General features: G+C 45.1%; 1 protein-coding gene across 1 annotated transcript in view; it reads right to left on the bottom strand.

The window, feature by feature from the left end:
• Positions 1 to 18,950, bottom strand: part of ELAPOR1 (endosome-lysosome associated apoptosis and autophagy regulator 1) — a 349,091-nt gene that overhangs the window by 9,640 nt on the left and 320,501 nt on the right. The window lies entirely within an intron of this gene.

An 18,950-nucleotide genomic window follows, 5' to 3' on the forward strand; every position in this document is an offset into this window, starting at 1 on the left:
GAGAGCAAGAGAGCAAAATTATGTTTAAAACATTTACCTCTGTGCGCTGCCGACGGGAGGGAGGGCTCCCAGAAGACGACATGGCTGCTCTGGTACGGCTTGGCTGGCTGGGCTCTATAGCAGGAGAGCTGGCTGGGCTCTGTGGCAGGTTATAGCTGGCTGGGCTCTGTGGCAGGTTATAGCTGGCTGGGCTCTGTGGCAGGAGAGCTGGCTGGGCTCTGTGGCAGGAGAGCTGGCTGGGCTCTGTGGCAGGAGAGCTGGCTGGGCTCTGTGGCAGGAGAGCTGGCTGGGCTCTGTGGCAGGAGAGCTGGCTGGGCTCTGTGGCAGGAGAGCTGGCTGGGCTCTGTGGCAGGAGAGCTGGCTGGGCTCTGTGGCAGGAGAGCTGGCTGGGCTCTGTGGCAGGAGAGCTGGCTGGACTTTGTGGCAGGAGAGCTGGCTGGGCTCCGTGGCAGGTTATAGCTGGCTGGGCTCTGTGGCAGGAGAGCTGGCTGGACTTTGTGGCAGGAGAGCTGGCTGGGCTCTGTGGCAGGAGAGCTGGCTGGACTCTGTGGCAGGAGAGCTGGCTGGGCTCTGTGGCAGGAGAGCTGGCTGGGCTCTGTGGCAGGAGTGCTGGCTGGGCTCTGTGGCAGGAGAGCTGGCTGGGCTCTGCGGCAGGATAGAGCTGGCTGGGCTCTGCGGCAGGTTAGAGCTGGCTGGGCTCTGCGGCAGGTTAGAGCTGGCTGGGCTCTGTGGCAGGTTAGAGCTGGCTGGGCTCTGCGGCAGGTTAGAGCTGGCTGGGCTCTGCGGCAGGTTAGAGCTGGCTGGGCTCTGCGGCAGGTTATAGCTGGCTGGGCTCTGCGGCAGGTTATAGCTGGCTGGGCTCTGCGGCAGGTTATAGCTGGCTGGGCTCTGCGGCAGGTTATAGCTGGCTGGGCTCTGCGGCAGGTTATAGCTGGCTGGGCTCTGCGGCAGGTTATAGCTGGCTGGGCTCTGCGGCAGGTTATAGCTGGCTGGGCTCTGCGGCAGGTTATAGCTGGCTGGGCTCTGCGGCAGTTTATAGCTGGCTGGGCTCTGCGGCAGGTTATAGCTGGCTGGGCTCTGAGGCAGGTTATAGCTGGCTGGGCTCTGCGGCAGGTTATAGCTGGCTGGGCTCTGCGGCAGGTTATAGCTGGCTGGGCTCTGCGGCAGGTTATAGCTGGCTGGGCTCTGCGGCAGGTTATAGCTGGCTGGGCTCTGCGGCAGGTTATAGCTGGCTGGGCTCTGCGGCAGGTTATAGCTGGCTGGGCTCTGCAGCAGGTTATAGCTGGCTGGGCTCTGCGGCAGGTTATAGCTGGCTGGGCTCTGCAGCAGGTTATAGCTGGCTGGGCTCTGCGGCAGGCCCGTGGCTGGCTGGGCTCTGTGGCAGGAGAGTGGGTTGGGCTCTGTGGCAGGTTATAGCTGGCTGGCCCCTGTGGCAACTTTGTAGCTGGCTCCGCTCTCTGGCTCCTTTGTTCTTCAGTCTTGGCAGGGTGAGGTCTCTCTGGCTGGCAGTATGGCTGGAAATGAGTGAAGGCCTCAATGGCATTGCTTTATATATGTGTCCTGGGGGCAGGCACATAGTTTCTGAGCATGCTCAGTGTAAAAAGCCGGATCAGGCCACCAGATTCGCCTTTTTCCGGATCCGGCGCAATCCGGCATCCATAGACATGCATTGTAGTGAAAAGCTGGAAAGGCCGGATCCGGCCCTTCCGGCTTTTTCGCCGCAGACAAAAAATGTTACAGTAGACGTTTTTTCCAGACACCGGAATCAAACCAGAAGGAACGCTGGGCCATCCGGCGCAATCCGGGCTAATACAAGTCACTGGGGGAAAAACCGGTTGCGGTTTTTAATTTTTCCGGTTCCGGTTTTTCTCCCAAGAGCTGGATTTAGCCTGACACAAAAAACCTGATGTGTCAAAGTAGCCTAAGACTTCAAAGCAGACTGGGGGGTTTCAACAGGTGCAGTTTAAGCTTTTTTGAAAAAGCTTCAATGGGCAATGTTGAGCACTGTACACACAGGGTTCTTTCAAGTAAGTGGAGCAGCAAATGCAAAACACTATAATGTCAGCATCCCTGGGTGTCTCATCCTCCCTCAGGTAGGGATGCTGAAGTACTTGCTATCCCGGCGCTCCAGTTGCAGTCATCTTGCATAGTGTGCGCGCACATGCGCTTCCTGTGTCTTATAAAGGGTAGCGTGCGAGCTCCTTGGGGTATGTGCACACGTTGCGGATTTGGCTGCGGATCCGCAGCAGATTTTGCCACGCGGATCCGCAGCACTTTTCCACGCGGTATACAGTACCATGTAAACCTATGGAAAACAAAATCCACGGTGCACATGCTGCAGAAAATTCAGCGCAGAAACGCTGCGGTTTATTTTCTGCAGCATGTCAATTCTTTGTGCGGATTCCACAGCATTTTACACCTATTCCATAATAGGAATCCGCAGGTGTAAAAACGCAGTTGAGTTCCACCCAAAATCTGCACAAAATCTGGACAGCATCTGGTATTTAACCCCTTAGTGACAGAGCCAATTTGGTACGTAATGACCGAGCCAATTTTTATAATTCTGACCACAGTCACTTTATGAGGTTAGAACTCTGGAACGCTTCAACAGATCCCGCTGATTCTGAGAATGTTTTTTCGTGACATATTGTACTTCATGACAGTGGTAACATTTCTTCAATATTACTTATGAAAAAAACGGAAATATGGCGAAAATTATTAAAATTTTGTAATTTTCAAACTTTGTATTTTTATGCCCTTAAATCAGAGAGATATGTCATGAAAAATAGTTAATAAATAACATTTCCCACATGTCTACTTTACATCAGCACAATTGTGGAAACAAATTTTTTTTTTTTTTTAGGGAGTTAAGGGTTAAAAGTTGACCAGCAATTTCTCATTTTTACAACACCATTTTTTTTAGGGACCACATCACATTTGAAGTCATTTTGAGGGGTCTATATGATAGAAAATAACCAAGTGTGACACCTTTCTAAAAACTACACCCCTCAAGGTTCTCAAAACCACATTCAAGAAGTTTATTAACCCTTTACGTGCTTCACAGAAACTGAAAATGTGGAAGGAAAAAATGAACATTTAACTTTTTTTTGCAAACATTTTAATTCAGAACCATTTTTTTTATTTTCACAATTGTAAAAACAGAAATGTAACCATAAATTGTGTTATGCAATTTCTCCTGAATACGCCAATACCCCATATGTGGGGGTAAACCACTTTTTGGGCGCGCTGCAGAACTTGGAAGTGAAGGAGCGCCGTTTGACTTTTTCAATGCAGAATTGGCTGGAATTGAGATCGGACGCCATGTCACGTTTAGAGAGCCCCTGATGTGCCTAAACAGTGGAAACTCCCCACAAGTGACACGATTTTGGAAACTAGACCCCTTAAGGAACTTCTCTAGATGTGTGGTGAGCACTTTGAACCCCCAAGTGCTTCACAGAAGTTTATAACGTAGAGCCATGAAAATAAAAAATAGCATTTGTTTACACAAAAATGATCTTTTCGCCCACAAATTCTTATTTTCACAAGGGTAACAGGAGAAATTAGACCACAAAAGTTGTTATGCAATTTCTCCTGAGTACGCTGATGCCCCATATGTGGGGCTATGTTAGCCGGAGTATTACCACAGCAGCGCGTGTTACTTCATATAAGCAGCAGAATCCAACGTAAGGCAAACTGTGTTTAATATATGCAGCTTGAACTGGAACAAAATAAGAAAGCTTTGACAGTAACTACCGATATAATCTAGTCCATGTAACACATGTCTCTCTGTGAAGGAAACAGCAGCAGAATGATGCAATCAGTGAGAGTCCTCTGACCTTTTTTTTTTGTACAAACTTTAACAATCACAGCATAGCTGACAAATGAACACTCATAGACATTCAATGCAGACTACAACAGGAATGGAGTTGTTGCATTTAAACTTATTCCAACACCCCCACTCAACAACTGCTTATCCTGTTAGTCCCATTGCAGTTCTGAATTCTTCAAACTTGGCTCTTGACAATGGCTTTGTCAAAACATCTGCTAACATCTTGTCAGATTCACAGTAAACGAACTTTAGAACTTCACGCTCTACTAAGTCACGCAAGTGATGATGTTTAACATCAATGTGCTTTGTTCTTGCACTTATCCTTTCACTGCTGGCGAGCTTGATACATCCTTGGTTGTCCTCATAGATAACAGTTGGTTCAGCTAGTGGTTTGCCGAATTCTTCCAAAAGTTGCTTCAACCAAATTAACTCTTGACTTGCATGAGCAGCTGATGTATATTCTGCTTCTGTAGAAGACAATGCAACTGACACTTGTTTTCTACTGGACCATGAGATTGAAGTGTGTCCTAACTTGAACAAGTAACCACTTGTTGATCTTCGATCACTTGAGTCTCCAGCCCAATCTGCATCTACATATCCTCTGAGAATTAGATCTCCTGATGCAGAAATCTTTAGACTTAACTCTTGGGTTGCCTTAAGATACTGAAGAAGTCTCTTAATTGCATTCCAATCTCTTTGGCGTGGCTTGCTTACACGTCGGCAGAGAATTCCCACTGTGGCTGAGATATCTGGACGGGTTGTGGTTGCTATGTATAGAAGTGCCCCCACTGCTTGTCTGTAACTGTCATTTGTGGGTAGCAGATCTTCTTCTCCTTCCAATTTTAGGTAAGATGGATCCATTGGAGTTGATATGCCTTTGGCTTCTGACATTCCAAACTGGTTTAGAACTGTGGAGATTTTAGAATTTTGATTAAGAAGAAAACTTCCATCTTCCTCTCTCTGGATTTGGATTCCCAAATAGTATGTCACATCTCCAAGGTCCTTGGTCTCGAAATGCTTGTTCAGAATTTGACCTAGTTTTGAAATTTCTCTCTCTTCTTGATGCGCTATTATTACATCATCCACATATAGAATAACATACATCCAATCTTGTGATACACCTTTTGTATACAAACATGGATCCGCTTGAGACCTTTTAAATCCTTCGTCGATTAACACTTTGTTCATCTTAGTGTTCCATGCTCTTGCTGATTGCTTAAGGCCGTAGAGAGATTTTTGCATTCTGCAAACAAGGTTCTCTTTACCCCTTTTAACATAGCCTTCTGGTTGAGTCATGTACAGCTCTTCTTCAATGTCTCCATGTAGAAAGGCTGTTTTGATGTCAAAATGTCTTACTTTCATCTGCTGAACAGCAGCTATGGATAATAAAGTTCTGAATGTAGTTTGCTTGGCAACTGGAGCAAAAGTAGCATCATAATCTTCACCATATTTTTGTGAATATCCTTTTGCGACCAATCTTGCTTTAAAACGGTGAACATTACCTTCGGAGTCATATTTGTTCTTAAAGACCCACTTACATCCAATTGCTTTCTTGCCTTGAGGTAGCTCTGTGAGCTCCCATGTTTTGAGCTTATGAAGGGATTCCATTTCTTCATCAGCAGCTTTTATCCATTTTTGCTTCTTATGAATAGGCAGTTTTTGCATTTCCTGCCATGACTGTGGCTCTTCTTCTGGAATTGATCTGACCATATAAGAAAGGCGTTTAGCTGGAATTCCTTTATTTGATCTTCCTGATCTTCTGATCTCCTGAGGTTGGCTTGGTTCTTCTGTTTCTTTTTCAGTACTTTCAGAGCATATCCAGACTTCAGTATTTTCTTTGAGATTCTCTTCAATGTCTGGAATCACTGACTGAAATTCTTGTTCCTTAGGTTGAATTATTTGCGTAACCTCATGAAATTTGAGCGATACTGAGTTTTCATCAATCACTACATCTCTGCTGATTGTTACTGTGTTGGTCTGTGGGTGCAGGATTCTGTATCCTTTCTGAGTTTCACTGTACCCCACAAGAACTCCTTCCTTTGCATGAGATTCCCACTTAGAACGTTTTTCTTTGGGAACATGCACAAAAGTTTTGCTTCCGAATATCCTGAGATGCTTCAGGTTGGGCTTCTCACAGTTCCATAGCTCATATGGAGTTTTACTTGTAGCTTTACTTGGCAGTCGATTTTGAAGATAGGTAGCAGTCATGATGGCTTCTCCCCAATATGTTGTAGGTAGGTTTCCATCAAATAGCATACTTCTTCCACTTTCACAAAGAGTTCGGTTCTTTCTCTCTGCTGTGCCATTCTGCTCTGGGTTGTATGGAACGGTTGTCTGGAACACGATTCCATTCTTTTTCAGGATGGTTTGCACTTTACCACTTGTATATTCAGTTCCATTATCTGCTCGCAGTACCTTTGGTATTCTTCCAAATTTGTTAAGAACTGCAGCAAGATATTCTTCAAGTTTCTGTGGAACTTCATCTTTACTTTGAAGTAGGTAAGTAACAGTATATCTGGAATAATCATCAATGAATGTGAGAAAATATCTCTTCTTGCTGGGAGTAAGAACACTCATTGGACCACACACATCTGTATGTATCAAATCCAGTATCTGTGCAGATTTAGTAGTGCTTACTTTAGGAAACGATTTTCTGGACATTTTCCCTTTTAGGCAACTTGTGCACTTCATTGTTTGATTACACTGGTTGATTGCAATACCATTTGCAAGTTGAGCTAGTTTCTTTACTGCTTCTGGATCTCTGTGGCCTAGGCGTCTGTGCCACACATGAATACAGTCCTTATGAAAATCTTGTCTAGCACTGTAAACAGTTTCATTGCATTTCAGCTGATAAAGTTCATCTTTGATTTTTCCTTCGGCAAGGGTATGACCCTTCTTTGAAATGATGCATCTGTCATCCTTAAATGTAACTATATTTCCCTGTTGTGCAAGCTTCTTTACAGATAAAAGGTTACTTTCAAGTTTGGGAACATACAGCACGTCTTTAACTGGGATTTTTCTGACTTGTGCTGAGGATTGAACTTGACAATGGAGATAACCATCTCCTATTCCTTCTGATGTCATATAGTGACCATTAGCTAAAATTACCTTTTCAGACTTGCTTTCATCTAGATTAATGAAGAAATCTTTATCACGTGTCATGTGAGCAGTCGCTCCAGAGTCAATACACCAAACATGGTTTGCATATGGGCTTGTGCTGACCCCAAATGCAGTCGCAATACATGCATCTTCCTTCTTTACAGCTGTTTTAACCTTTTGATGACTGTCCTGCTTTTTAAACTGATTCATTCTTGCTTTCCACACTCTGCAGTCTGTTTTAAGGTGACCAGGCTTTTTACAGACAAAACATTCACGAGTTTCCTTTAAATGACTCTGAGCTTTAGAAAAGTACTGTGTCTTTAATGCTGCTTCTGCTTTGCATATATTATTGCTAATAGTCTCTGACTTTCTCTTGTATTCATCTGCAAGTTTCCCTTTCACATATTCTAGTGTGAGTTCATCATCTGGTCTGGCATCTAATGCAGTCACAAGCGTGTCATAACTTTCTGGAAGACCACTTAATAGTAATGCAGCAACATGAAAATCTTTAATTTCTTCACCAATACCCCTTAGGCGCTCCACAATCTCTAGGGTGTTTCTGATATAGTCCTGCATATGCTGGCCATCACTTAATTTAGACTGATACAGCTTTCTCATAAGATATAGCTTATTGCTGAGATTTGACCTTTCATGCACTTTCTGTAATTCTTCCCACATTTTCTTTGCAGTATCACATTTGCATACATGTACAATCTGGTTATCATCTATGCTGAGGGAAATAGTGCTTTGTGCTTTCTGATCAGTCTCTAGCCAATCACCCGGTACTGGGTCAGGCACAGGCTGTTCAATACATTTCCATGTACCCTCTCTTATAAGTAACATCTTTACCTTGAATTTCCAGGAGCTGTAATTGTGATTTGTGAGACTTGGCACTGTGTACTTCACTGCATTCCTTTCTGTAGACATTCTTGTCTCTTGTACCTTTTTTTTTTTTGTTACTGGCCCTTTAAGCTGCGCTGTCCGGTGCTCTGTACACTGCGGTACCTTTGCGTTCCGGTGTCCTTGTATTCCGGGGGTTCCTCTGTGCTGTCTGCGCTTGGCTCGCTGCTTATTCCGGTGACTGGGCTTTTTACCATTTACTTTCCGGTGGCTGGGCCCAAAACCTGTTAGCCGGAGTATTACCACAGCAGCGCGTGTTACTTCATATAAGCAGCAGAATCCAACGTAAGGCAAACTGTGTTTAATATATGCAGCTTGAACTGGAACAAAATAAGAAAGCTTTGACAGTAACTACCGATATAATCTAGTCCATGTAACACATGTCTCTCTGTGAAGGAAACAGCAGCAGAATGATGCAATCAGTGAGAGTCCTCTGACCTTTTTTTTTGTACAAACTTTAACAATCACAGCATAGCTGACAAATGAACACTCATAGACATTCAATGCAGACTACAACAGGAATGGAGTTGTTGCATTTAAACTTATTCCAACAGGCTAAACCACTGTTTGGGCGCACGGCAGAGCTCCGAAGGGAAGGAGTACCGTTTTGGAATGCAGACTTAGATAGAATGGTCTGTGGGCGTTCGGTTGCGTTTGCAGAGCCCCTGATGTACCTAAAGAGAAGAAACAAGTGACCCCGTTTTGGAAACTAGACCCCCCCAAGGAAAATATATAGATGTGTGGTGAGAACTTTGAATGCCCAAGTGCTTCACAGAAGTTTATAATGCAGAGTCATGAAAATAAAAAATATTTTTTTTTCCACAAAAAAGATTTTGTAGCCCCCAAGTTTTTATTTTCACAAGGGTAACAGGAGAAATTGGACCCCAAAAGTTGTTGTCCAATTTATCCCGAGTACGCTGATGCCCCATATGTGGGGGTAACCCACTGTTTGGGCGCACGGAAGAGCTCAGAAGGGAGGGAGCACCATTTGACTTTTTGAGCGCAAAATTGGCTGTCGTGTTTGGAGACCCCCTGATGTACCTAAACAGTGGAAACCCCCCAATTCTAGCTCCAACCCTAACCCCAACACACCCCTAACCCTAATCCCAACCCGATCCATAATCCTAATCACTAACCCTAACGATAATCACAACCCTTACCCCAAAACAACCCTAATGTCAACCCTAACCATAACCCTAATCAAAACCCTAAATCCAACACACACCTAATCCTAATCTCAACCCTAACCTCAAACCTAACCCTAATCCCAATACACCCCTAATCACAACCCTAACCTTAACCCTAATCCCAAACCTAACCCTAATCCCAAGCGTAACCCTAATGCCAACCCTAACCCTAATGCCAACCCTAATCCAAACCCTAAACCTAATCCCAACTCTAACCCTAACTTTAGCCCCAACCCTAACCCTAAGGCTACTTTCACACTTTCGTCATTTGGCATCCGTCGCAATCCGTCGTTTTGGACAAAAAACGGATCCTGCAAATGTGCCCGCAGGATGCGTTTTTTGCCCATAGACTTGTATTGCCGACGGATCGTGATGGATGGCCACACGTCGCGTCCGTCGTGCACTGGATCAGTTGTGTTTTGGCGGACCGTTGGCACAAAAAAAACGTTCAATGTAACGTTTTTTTGTACGTCGCGTCCGCCATTTCTGACTGCGCACACGTGGCCGTAACTCCGCCCCCTCCTCCCCAGGACATAGATTGGGCAGCGGATGTGTTGAAAAACTACATCCGCTGCCGCGTTGTGCACAATTTTCACAACGTGCGTCGGTATGTCGGGCCGACGCATTGCGACGGCCCCGTACCGACGTAAGTGTGAAAGAAGCCTAACCCTAAATTTAGCCCCAACCCTAACCCTAAATTTAGCTCCAACCCTAACCCTAATTTTAGCCCCAACTGCTCTTCTCCTGCCGGCCGGCAGATGGCGACAGATGGCGGACGCACTGCGCATGCGCCCGCCATTTTCTTTCCCCATGAAGACGCCGGCAGGCAGGAGAAGGACGCGGGAGGACCCAGGGACACCGGTAAGTATAATAGGGTCCCCGAATCCCCCTATTTCTCTGTCCTCTGATGTGCGATCACATCAGAGGACAGAGAATTACAAATTACTTTTTTTTTTAATTGCGGTCGCCGGTAAACAGTTAGTTACCAGCGATCGCAAAACAAGGGGTCGGTAAAACAGACCCCGATCATGTTCTTTGGGGTCTCGGCTACCCCCGGCAGCCGAGACCCCAAAGAATCTCCCGGTGCCGGCCGGCGGGCGCACTGCGCATGCGCCCGCCATTTTTTTGCTGGAAAAAGATGGCGACGCCCATCGGGAGCCACAAGGAGCACCGGGGGAGACAGGTGAGTATCGGGGGGCTATCTGGGACCCCTTTTCTCTGTCCTCTGATGTGCGATCACATCGGAAGACAGAGAAATTAAAAAGATATCGCGTTTTTGGGTTTTTTTTTTGCGATCGCCAGTAAACGGTTAATTACCGGTGATCGCAAAAGCGGGGTCGGTAAAACCCCCCCCCGAATCATGTTCTCTGGGGTATCGGCTACCCCCGGCAGCCGAGACCCCGGAGAAAATCGGACTCTGGGGGGCGCTATTTACTTTTTCCACAGCACCGTTAATTAACGGCGCTGTGGTTTAAGTACCCTTAACTGCCGCCGTTAAAAGGCGTATCGGCGGTCGTTAAGGAGTTAAGGGAGGTGCCTGGTCAACACCAAGGATTTTAGTGTCCTGCTTTTCTGTAAGCTACTAATGCCGTTGTCAGGTTTTCCATGAGCATGTACCTGTGTCAGATCTCATCTGCAGGGCTGCCACTAGAATTTTCGGGGCCCCTTTGAGACTCCCCCCAGGCTCCACCCCTCGAACTGTCCACAGCCCCACCGCTCTCTCCTGGAAAAACTCCACTTCTCACCAATCACACATTAACAGTTCCCATCACCATATCACACATACAGCCGGCAGCTTTTGTTTTGGCCAAAAGATTTTTTAAGCTGCCACCATGACCAGGTAGAATCTTTTGGCCGAGCACTACCCTACTCTATCCTATTAATAATTTGCTAAAATATCCAATACAATGACCAATAATATCACATGCAAGGGACAAATACCACCACATCATAACCAGACACACCACTATATAGTGATCTATAATACCAGCTACAAGTAACAAATACCTCCAAACCATTTCCAGACCACATATTACCACCACATTGTGAACAAATAATAGCACATACAAGGAACAAATACCACCACACCATGACCAGACCACATATTACCAACACAGTGACCAAACAGCAGCACATACAAGGAAGAAATACTGCCGCACCATAGTGAACAACATATTACCACCACGTAGTGACCAAATACTACAATACTGATCATTAATTAAAAAAAAAATACTAATATCACCACATAAGTTCCATTATACACAGGAGAGCTGTTCTTAGTATGCAGTGTCTGTGTACAGGTAATGCAGTGATTACGGTGACATTATACACAGGAGCTATGTATATAGTGTACAGTGTACAGGTAATACAGTGATCTCCAGTGACATTATACACAGGAGCTCTGTATACAGTATCAGTGTACAGCAGTAGCGTAGCTACCGGGGGGGCAGAGGGGGCCATCGCCCCGGGCCCCGTTCTCTGAGGGGGCCCACCCGGAGCTACGCTAATGCAACTGCATCGGCGCGTGCAGCGCGCCGATGCAGTTACATTCTGTGACAGGGCAGGGAGAATTGATCTCCCTGCTCTGCCGCTATAGGGCCCCTGAGCAGGCGGGGGGGCCCGGTGCCAGCAGTGGGCCCCCCGCCCACTATCGCAATGTGAGCTGTACAGCTTACCGCAGTGATGAGGGAAGGAGCGCTGCGCTCCTTCTCCCATCATCCCCCACACTGACAGCGGGCGCGATGACGTCACTGTCCGGCGCCCGCAGTCAGTGTAGATGTGAGCGGGAGCGCCGCTGGAAGAACAAGGAGGAAGAGAGGTGAGTATTTATTAATAGGATCTGTCTATTGGGGGGGGGTGCTGCCTTATTAATAGGATCTGTCTATTGGGGGGGTGCTGCCTTATTAATAGGATCTGTCTATGGGGGGGGGTGCTGCCTTATTAATAGGATCTGTCTATTTGGGGGGGGGTGCTGCCTTATTAATAGGATCTGTCTATTTGGGGGGGGTGCTGCCTTATTAATAGGATCTGTCTATCGGGGGGGTGCTGCCTTATTAATAGGATCTGTCTATGGGGGGGGTGCTGCCTTATTAATAGGATCTGTCTATTTGGGGGGGGGGTGCTGCCTTATTAATAGGATGTCTATTTGGGGGGGGTGCTGCCTTATTAATAGGATCTGTCTATCGGGGGGGGGGTGCTGCCTTATTAATAGGATCTGTCTATGGGGGGGGTGCTGCCTTATACTACAGGGTCTGCCTATAGGGGTGCTGCCTTGTGCTATATTGAGGACTATCTGGCACATTATACTATATGGCGTTTATCTATGGGGCCATCATACAGTATGGGGATTACAGTGTTGGAGCCATCAAACAGTTTGAAGGCTACTAAGGGGTCAGTATACTGTGTGGGTGGTACTATACAGTTAGGGGGCATTATACTGTGTATAGGGGAGCTGTACGGGGGGGAGACTCGGGACATTATTAAATGTAAAGTGGGCACTTATTGAAATAGGGGAACTCAGGTTACTGTGACTATCAAAGGGGCACACAGAGGGCATTATTACTTTCTAGGGGCAAAATGTGGGCTCTTTTCTAGGGCACTTGCACCCAGCATTACTATATTATAGAGGGGTGCTTTAGAATTTAGAGGGTACAGAGAACCACAGAGTAGGTGCAGTAATAGTAGGGTCACATACGGCAGCAGCGGCTCAGTATTGGGGTATCAGGTGCAGTAATAGGGGAACATACGGCAGCAGCGGCTCAGTATTCGGATATCAGGGGCAGTAATAGGGACACATACGGCAGCAGCGGCTCAGTATTGGGATATCAGGGGCAGTAATAGGGACACATACGGCAGCAGCGGCTCAGTATTGGGGTATCAGGTGCAGTAATAGGGACACATACGGTGCTGCCTCAGTATTGGGGTATCGGGCAGTAATAGGGACACATAGGGCAGCAGCGGCTCAGTATTGGGGTATCAGGTGTAGTAATAGGGAAATATATGGCAGCAGCGGCTCAGTATTAGGGTATCAGCAGGATTAGGGGTTTGTGCAGGTTGAGAATAGATGGTGATGGCTGGAATGTGAGAAGTGAAACGTGTCTGTTGTTTTCTCTGCAGACAAGTTGTAGCTGGAAGAAGCTGTCATGTCGGTCTGGGCTAGATGGAAAAGACGGGAAAAGTGACGATTCCATCATAAAGAACGTCAATGGTAAGACATTATCAATAACTGTGCTGTGATCTCTTATATGCTCTGTAGGGCTGGTATTTACCACTGACCATGTGGCGGTAATATCCATGTTGGTCGTTATATAGAGATTATCTTCAGTAACAGTGCGGTCATCTGCTGAGGTTCTCCACTATTAGGGGGCGTCATCGAGTTGTAATCAAGGTTATCTGGTTAGGGGCCCACTCAGAAGCTTCGCCCCCCCTGGACCAAAACCCTAGCTACGCCTCTGGTGTACAGGTAATATAGTGATCAACAGTGACATTATACACAGGACTGCTGTATATATTGTACAGGTTATACAGTGATCAACGACATTATACACAGGAGCTCTGTATATAGTCAGTGTAAAGGTAATACAGTGATCACTCATGACATTGTACACAGGACCGCTGTATATAGTTTACAGTGTATAGGGTCAGTGTACAGGTAACAATCTGACACATCAGTGATGTCTCTAGGTGATGTCCATCTTTGCTTTTCATTTTCATCCAGCACAAACAGCCATCACTTCTTCCAGCTAGGGCTCGTCTCTGGAGGAAATTACACAGTTACCTAGAGCGCTGCTTGCAGAATACATTACTTAATAATAATAATAATAATAATTTTTATTTATATAGCGCCAACATATTCCGCAGCGCTTTACAAATTATAGAGGGGACTTGTACATACAATAGACATTACAGCATAACAGAAATACAGTTCAAAACAGATATCAAGAGGAGTGAGGGCCCTGCTCGTAAGCTTACAAACTATGAGGAAAAGGGGAGACACGAGAGGTGGATGGTAACAATTGCTATAGTTATTCGGACCAGCCATAGTGTAAGGCTTGGGTGTTCATGTAAAGCTGCATGAACCAGTTAATTAATTTTTTTTTTTTTTTTTTTTTAATATAGGCCACACAGGGATCGTTAGGTTAATGCATTGAGGCGGTAGGCCAGTCTGAACAAATGAGTTTTTAGGGCACGCTTAAAACTGTGGGGATTGGGGATTAATCGTATTATCCTAGGTAGTACTTAATTTTTTCCCCAACTTCTACACTACTCCAGATGAAGAAACAATAGGCGACATAGTGTCGCTCTGCAAAGGAACAGGACTGCCCCATGGTAATAATACTTAGCCCCTATGGTAATAATATCCCCCACCCTGGCCTTCGTGTGTTTCATTCCTGGTTCCAGCCATATGTTCTCCCTTCCTGCCCTCATTAGTATCCATTCTGCCTTCATGTGATGCCCCGTGATCCGGCTCCATCTGCCCCATGATCCTGCCCAATTTGTGTCCATTGTATCCATCCTGCACCATGTGTCTCCATCCTGCCCCATCTGTCTCCATCCTACCCCATGATCCTGCCCCCTGTGTCTCCATTCTTCCCAGTGTCTCCCATCATACCCCCGTGTCTCCCATCCTGCCCCCCTGCCACTTTCAATAAGAAAAAAACAAAACAAACAAAAAAAAAAAACTTTCTCCTTACCTTGCCATGCTCCTGCAGTGAAGTGCACTCCATGCAGTTCAAGCGCGCACTCGCCGGCGAATGACAATGACATTATATGCTGACGATGTGCATGCTGATGTCAGCTGCCAGCCTCCGATTGGCTGGCAGCTTTTAACTATTGCCATGCCTGCCTGGGTCCACATGGCAATAGAGTTTAACTGAACCCGCGTCTCGGACACAGGTTCAGTTCCTGCACTGGCAGAAGCCTGCCAGTGGGGCCCGATGAGCAAAAGAGATGGGGCCTGATGCGGGCCCCATACGCCAGTCAGGGCAGTAATGCCTTGATGGCGGCCCTGCTCATCTGAATTAGGACCTCACTTTTAAGCCTGTTTGTATCTTAATCTGGATTTTTCCCTGAACTGGTCTCAGAATCTGGATCTGTCGCTGTATCTTTCTATGTCTGACTCAGCACCTGTTTCCACACCTGCTGTGTCTGAATCAGTACCTTCCTCCAAACCTATGGTCTGAATCAGTCTCTACCCTAAACCTGCTGTCTTTAGCAGTTCTTTTTTCCACACCTACTGTGTCATAAGCAGTACCTTTCCTAAACCAGCTGAGTCAGAATTAGTATCTATCTCTATTCTGTTGTTGCGGTGCAACATTAGTGATCAGTGTGTACACTTGCTACTACATTTTAAGTACCCTGTGTGAATCTGCCAGTATATCAGCCGTGCCCGCCAACACCTGCCTGTCTGTATAGCAGCCATGTCTGCCAGTACCTGCCTGTGAATCAGCCATGAAAGTCAGTATACCTGCTCTGAATGCCGTGCTTGCTTGTATTCCTGCCAGCACCTGTCATTACATTCGTGTCCTTTGGAGGTCAGCTGCCATGCATCAGAGGTCTGTCTTGGAGTAATACCTGGCATCCATCTATAGCAAAGTCTAACCCCACTATCAAGAGCTCCAGTTAAGAATTGGGTGTTACTTAGCCATACCCCTTCAGGCTCTTCTCGGTCCACGATCCGCACACGCGCTTAACAGTCCTCGAGTGAACATAAACATATTGCTTTCTTCCCTTTGAAAGTGGGAGAAATCCAGCTGTGACATCAGCTCATAACTAGCAGCAACCATTTGGACCAAGCTACATTCATCTACTGTTCAGAGAAGTTCAGGCAGAAGTTGTCTTCATTTTTGTCAGTATTTAAATTGCCCTCAATGCTGAGAAATACAGATAGATACTTATACATCATGCTATATCATTAATGAAACATCTTATTGCCTCCAAATTTCTTGTAATGAGGGGCAAAACCCCAAACATGCAGCCAATGTCAGCAAATGGTTTGTCTACTACTAGGACAACCCCTTCTTAAACTAAATGTTCGGCCCTGATAAAATAATAAAGCCTATAGTCAACTCCCGCGCTGGCGTTGCTCCCACTGTGTCGGCACTTGCTCTCCCCGAGGCTGTAATGTGGTATTGTGATATGTGATGCCGGTGACCAATCAGCGTTGGCATCACTGTCTCTGCCTTTGGACAAACTGAACATTAAGAGGAAGCAAGGGCTTCAGCTGATTACAGATTTCCTCCACATGTTCAGTTTGTCCGAAGGCAGAGAAAATGACACCAATGCAGATTGGACGCCAGGCATCACGTGTCATAATACCGTATCACAGCCATGGGGAGAGAAAGTGCTGACACCGCGGGAACAGCGCCGGTACAGGAGGTCATTATAAGATTTATTATTTTCTTGGGACCCAACATGAAGTTTAAGAAGGGGTTGTCCTGGTAGTTCTTAAAGGGGTTGTCCACCATCTTCAGCATAAAGAAGAACAAGGAGTCCTGAAAGTGATATCATTGCCCCCACAGAGCTCTGATCTCAACACAATCTGTCTGGGATTACTTGGACACATTAGTTTTTCTTTGCCTGCCTATATCCACAGAAAATTTGTGGTTAGTTTTTGAAATGGTTTGGAACAACCTCCCTGCCAACGTGCTTCAAATACTGTGCAGAAAGTTTATTGTCCTTGAAGAAATGATGCTTTAATGCTGTTTGCTAGTAGAGTAATCACACCAAATATTGAATTTTACCAATTAACAAAATGTACACTATTAACTATTCTACTTTTGAAAGCATATGCTTGTGCAGTTGAGCTTGTTACGAAACAGTTGTTTAAACGTCATGAAAGTCACATAACTAAACCAATGCGTTAAATTGCAGTTCTGTGGAAAGCTCGAACCTAAATCAGTTTGTAAACTAAAATAAATTACTGTATAAAGTCAGTTTTCGGTCACATTTCCAACGATTAAGTTAACACCTTTCCGACCTTGGATGTATCCCTTAAGTCATAGAAGGCAATGCCTTACCGACCCTTGGATGTATGGGATATGTCCTAGTGATCTTAGCTTACAGACACTGCTTGCATGTTTGCTGCCGGGTGTTCATCTAACATGATGGCAGACACCTGGCTCCAGACAGTGTAACCCCCTAGATGCTGTGATCAATATCGATTGCTGTATTTAGAGGGCAGAGAGAGCGAAGGGGTCCTCTCTCCCCACAGATCGTTGCCTTCGCGGCATCATCGCAATCGTTGCCATGGTGACCCGAGGCAGTCATGATGACATCCGGGCCACCAGGATTGGAAGCTTGTGTGGCGACACAGCATTTTATCTTAATTAATCTGACATCTATTTTCAGTAAGCCAGGAATCAATGACTTAGCTATATGTTGACTATTGAATTTGTGTGTTTCTTTCTAGTAGGTCAAGAAAACAGACTTTTGTTTGTATAAGCCTGTAATATTGACTTGTAAGTTGACATTTGACGTAACATATTGTGCGGTTATCCTGGATACAGGATATGCAGGATAATTGAACAATGATATTTGCTGATATATTAATTAATTACACATTGTCAATGCCAACTAGCTTGCTGACTCACAAAACAGAGGAGGATAAACTATGGAAATAGATTAAATAATCAAATAATGAGAGTTGATCTTTTCATCATTCTTCCCCTTTACCTCTGGATACGGACTTTAAGAATAGCTGTTAACACTAAAAGGAGGATATATGCGCCTCTGTAACAGATACCATATACAGATATACATCAAGACATCCAAACATTAACTCCTTAGTGACAGAGCCAATTTGCTACTTAATGACTAAGCCCATTTTTACAATTCTGACCACTGTCCTGTTTTAGAAGTTATAGCTCTATAACGCTTCAACGTATCCCACTGATTTTGAGACTGTTTGTACTTGTATTGTACTTCATGTTAAAGGTAAAATTTCTTCAATATAACTTGTGTTTATTTATAAAAAAAAGCAGAAAATTGGCAAAAATTTAGAAAATTTTGCAATTTTCAAAATTTATTTTTGTACCCTTAAATCAGAGAGTGGTGTCACACACAATAGTTAATAAATAACATTTCCCATATGTCAACTTTACATCAGCACAATATTGCAAACAATTTTTTTGTTAGGACGTTATAAGGGTTAAAAGTTGACCAGCGATCTAATTTTTCCAACAAAATTAACAAAACCATTTTTTAGGGACCACCTCACATTTGAAGTGAGTTTGTGGGTTAATATAACAGAAAATACGAAGTGACACCATTCTGAAAAGTGCACCCCTCAACTTGCGCAAAACCACATTCAATAAATGTATTAACCCTTCAGGTGCTTCACAAGAACTAAAGCAATGTGGAAGGAAAAAATGAACATTTTGCTTTTTTCACAAAAAATTTACTTTGGAACCATTTGTTTTTTATTTTCATAAGTTTTATCAGGAGAAAATGGACCACAAAATTTGTTGTGCAATTTCTCCTGAGTACGACAATACCCTGTATGTGTGGAAAAACCACTGTTTGAGTGTATAGCAAGGCTCAGAAGGAGGGAGCATCGTTTGAATTTTTGAACACAAAATTAGCTGGAATCAATGGTGGCGCCAAGTCACGTTTGGAGACCCCCTGATGTACCAAAACAGTTGAACTCCCCAATTCTAACTTCAACCTTAACCCCAATATACCCCTAACCCTAATCTCAACCCTAACCATAACCCTAACACATCCCTAACCCTAATCTCAACCTTAACTGTAATCCCAACCATAACCCCAACCCCAAGCGTAGCCCTAACCCTAACAATAGCCCCAACCCTAACAATAGCCCCAACCCTAACAATAGCCCCAACCCTAACAATAGCCCCAACCCTAACAATAGCCCCAACCCTAACAATAGCCCCAACCCTAACAATAGCCCCAAACCTTAACAATAGCCCCAAACC

The sequence above is a fragment of the Ranitomeya imitator genome, chromosome 3 (assembly GCF_032444005.1).
Source record: "Ranitomeya imitator isolate aRanImi1 chromosome 3, aRanImi1.pri, whole genome shotgun sequence".
Taxonomy (NCBI): Eukaryota; Metazoa; Chordata; class Amphibia; order Anura; family Dendrobatidae; genus Ranitomeya; species Ranitomeya imitator.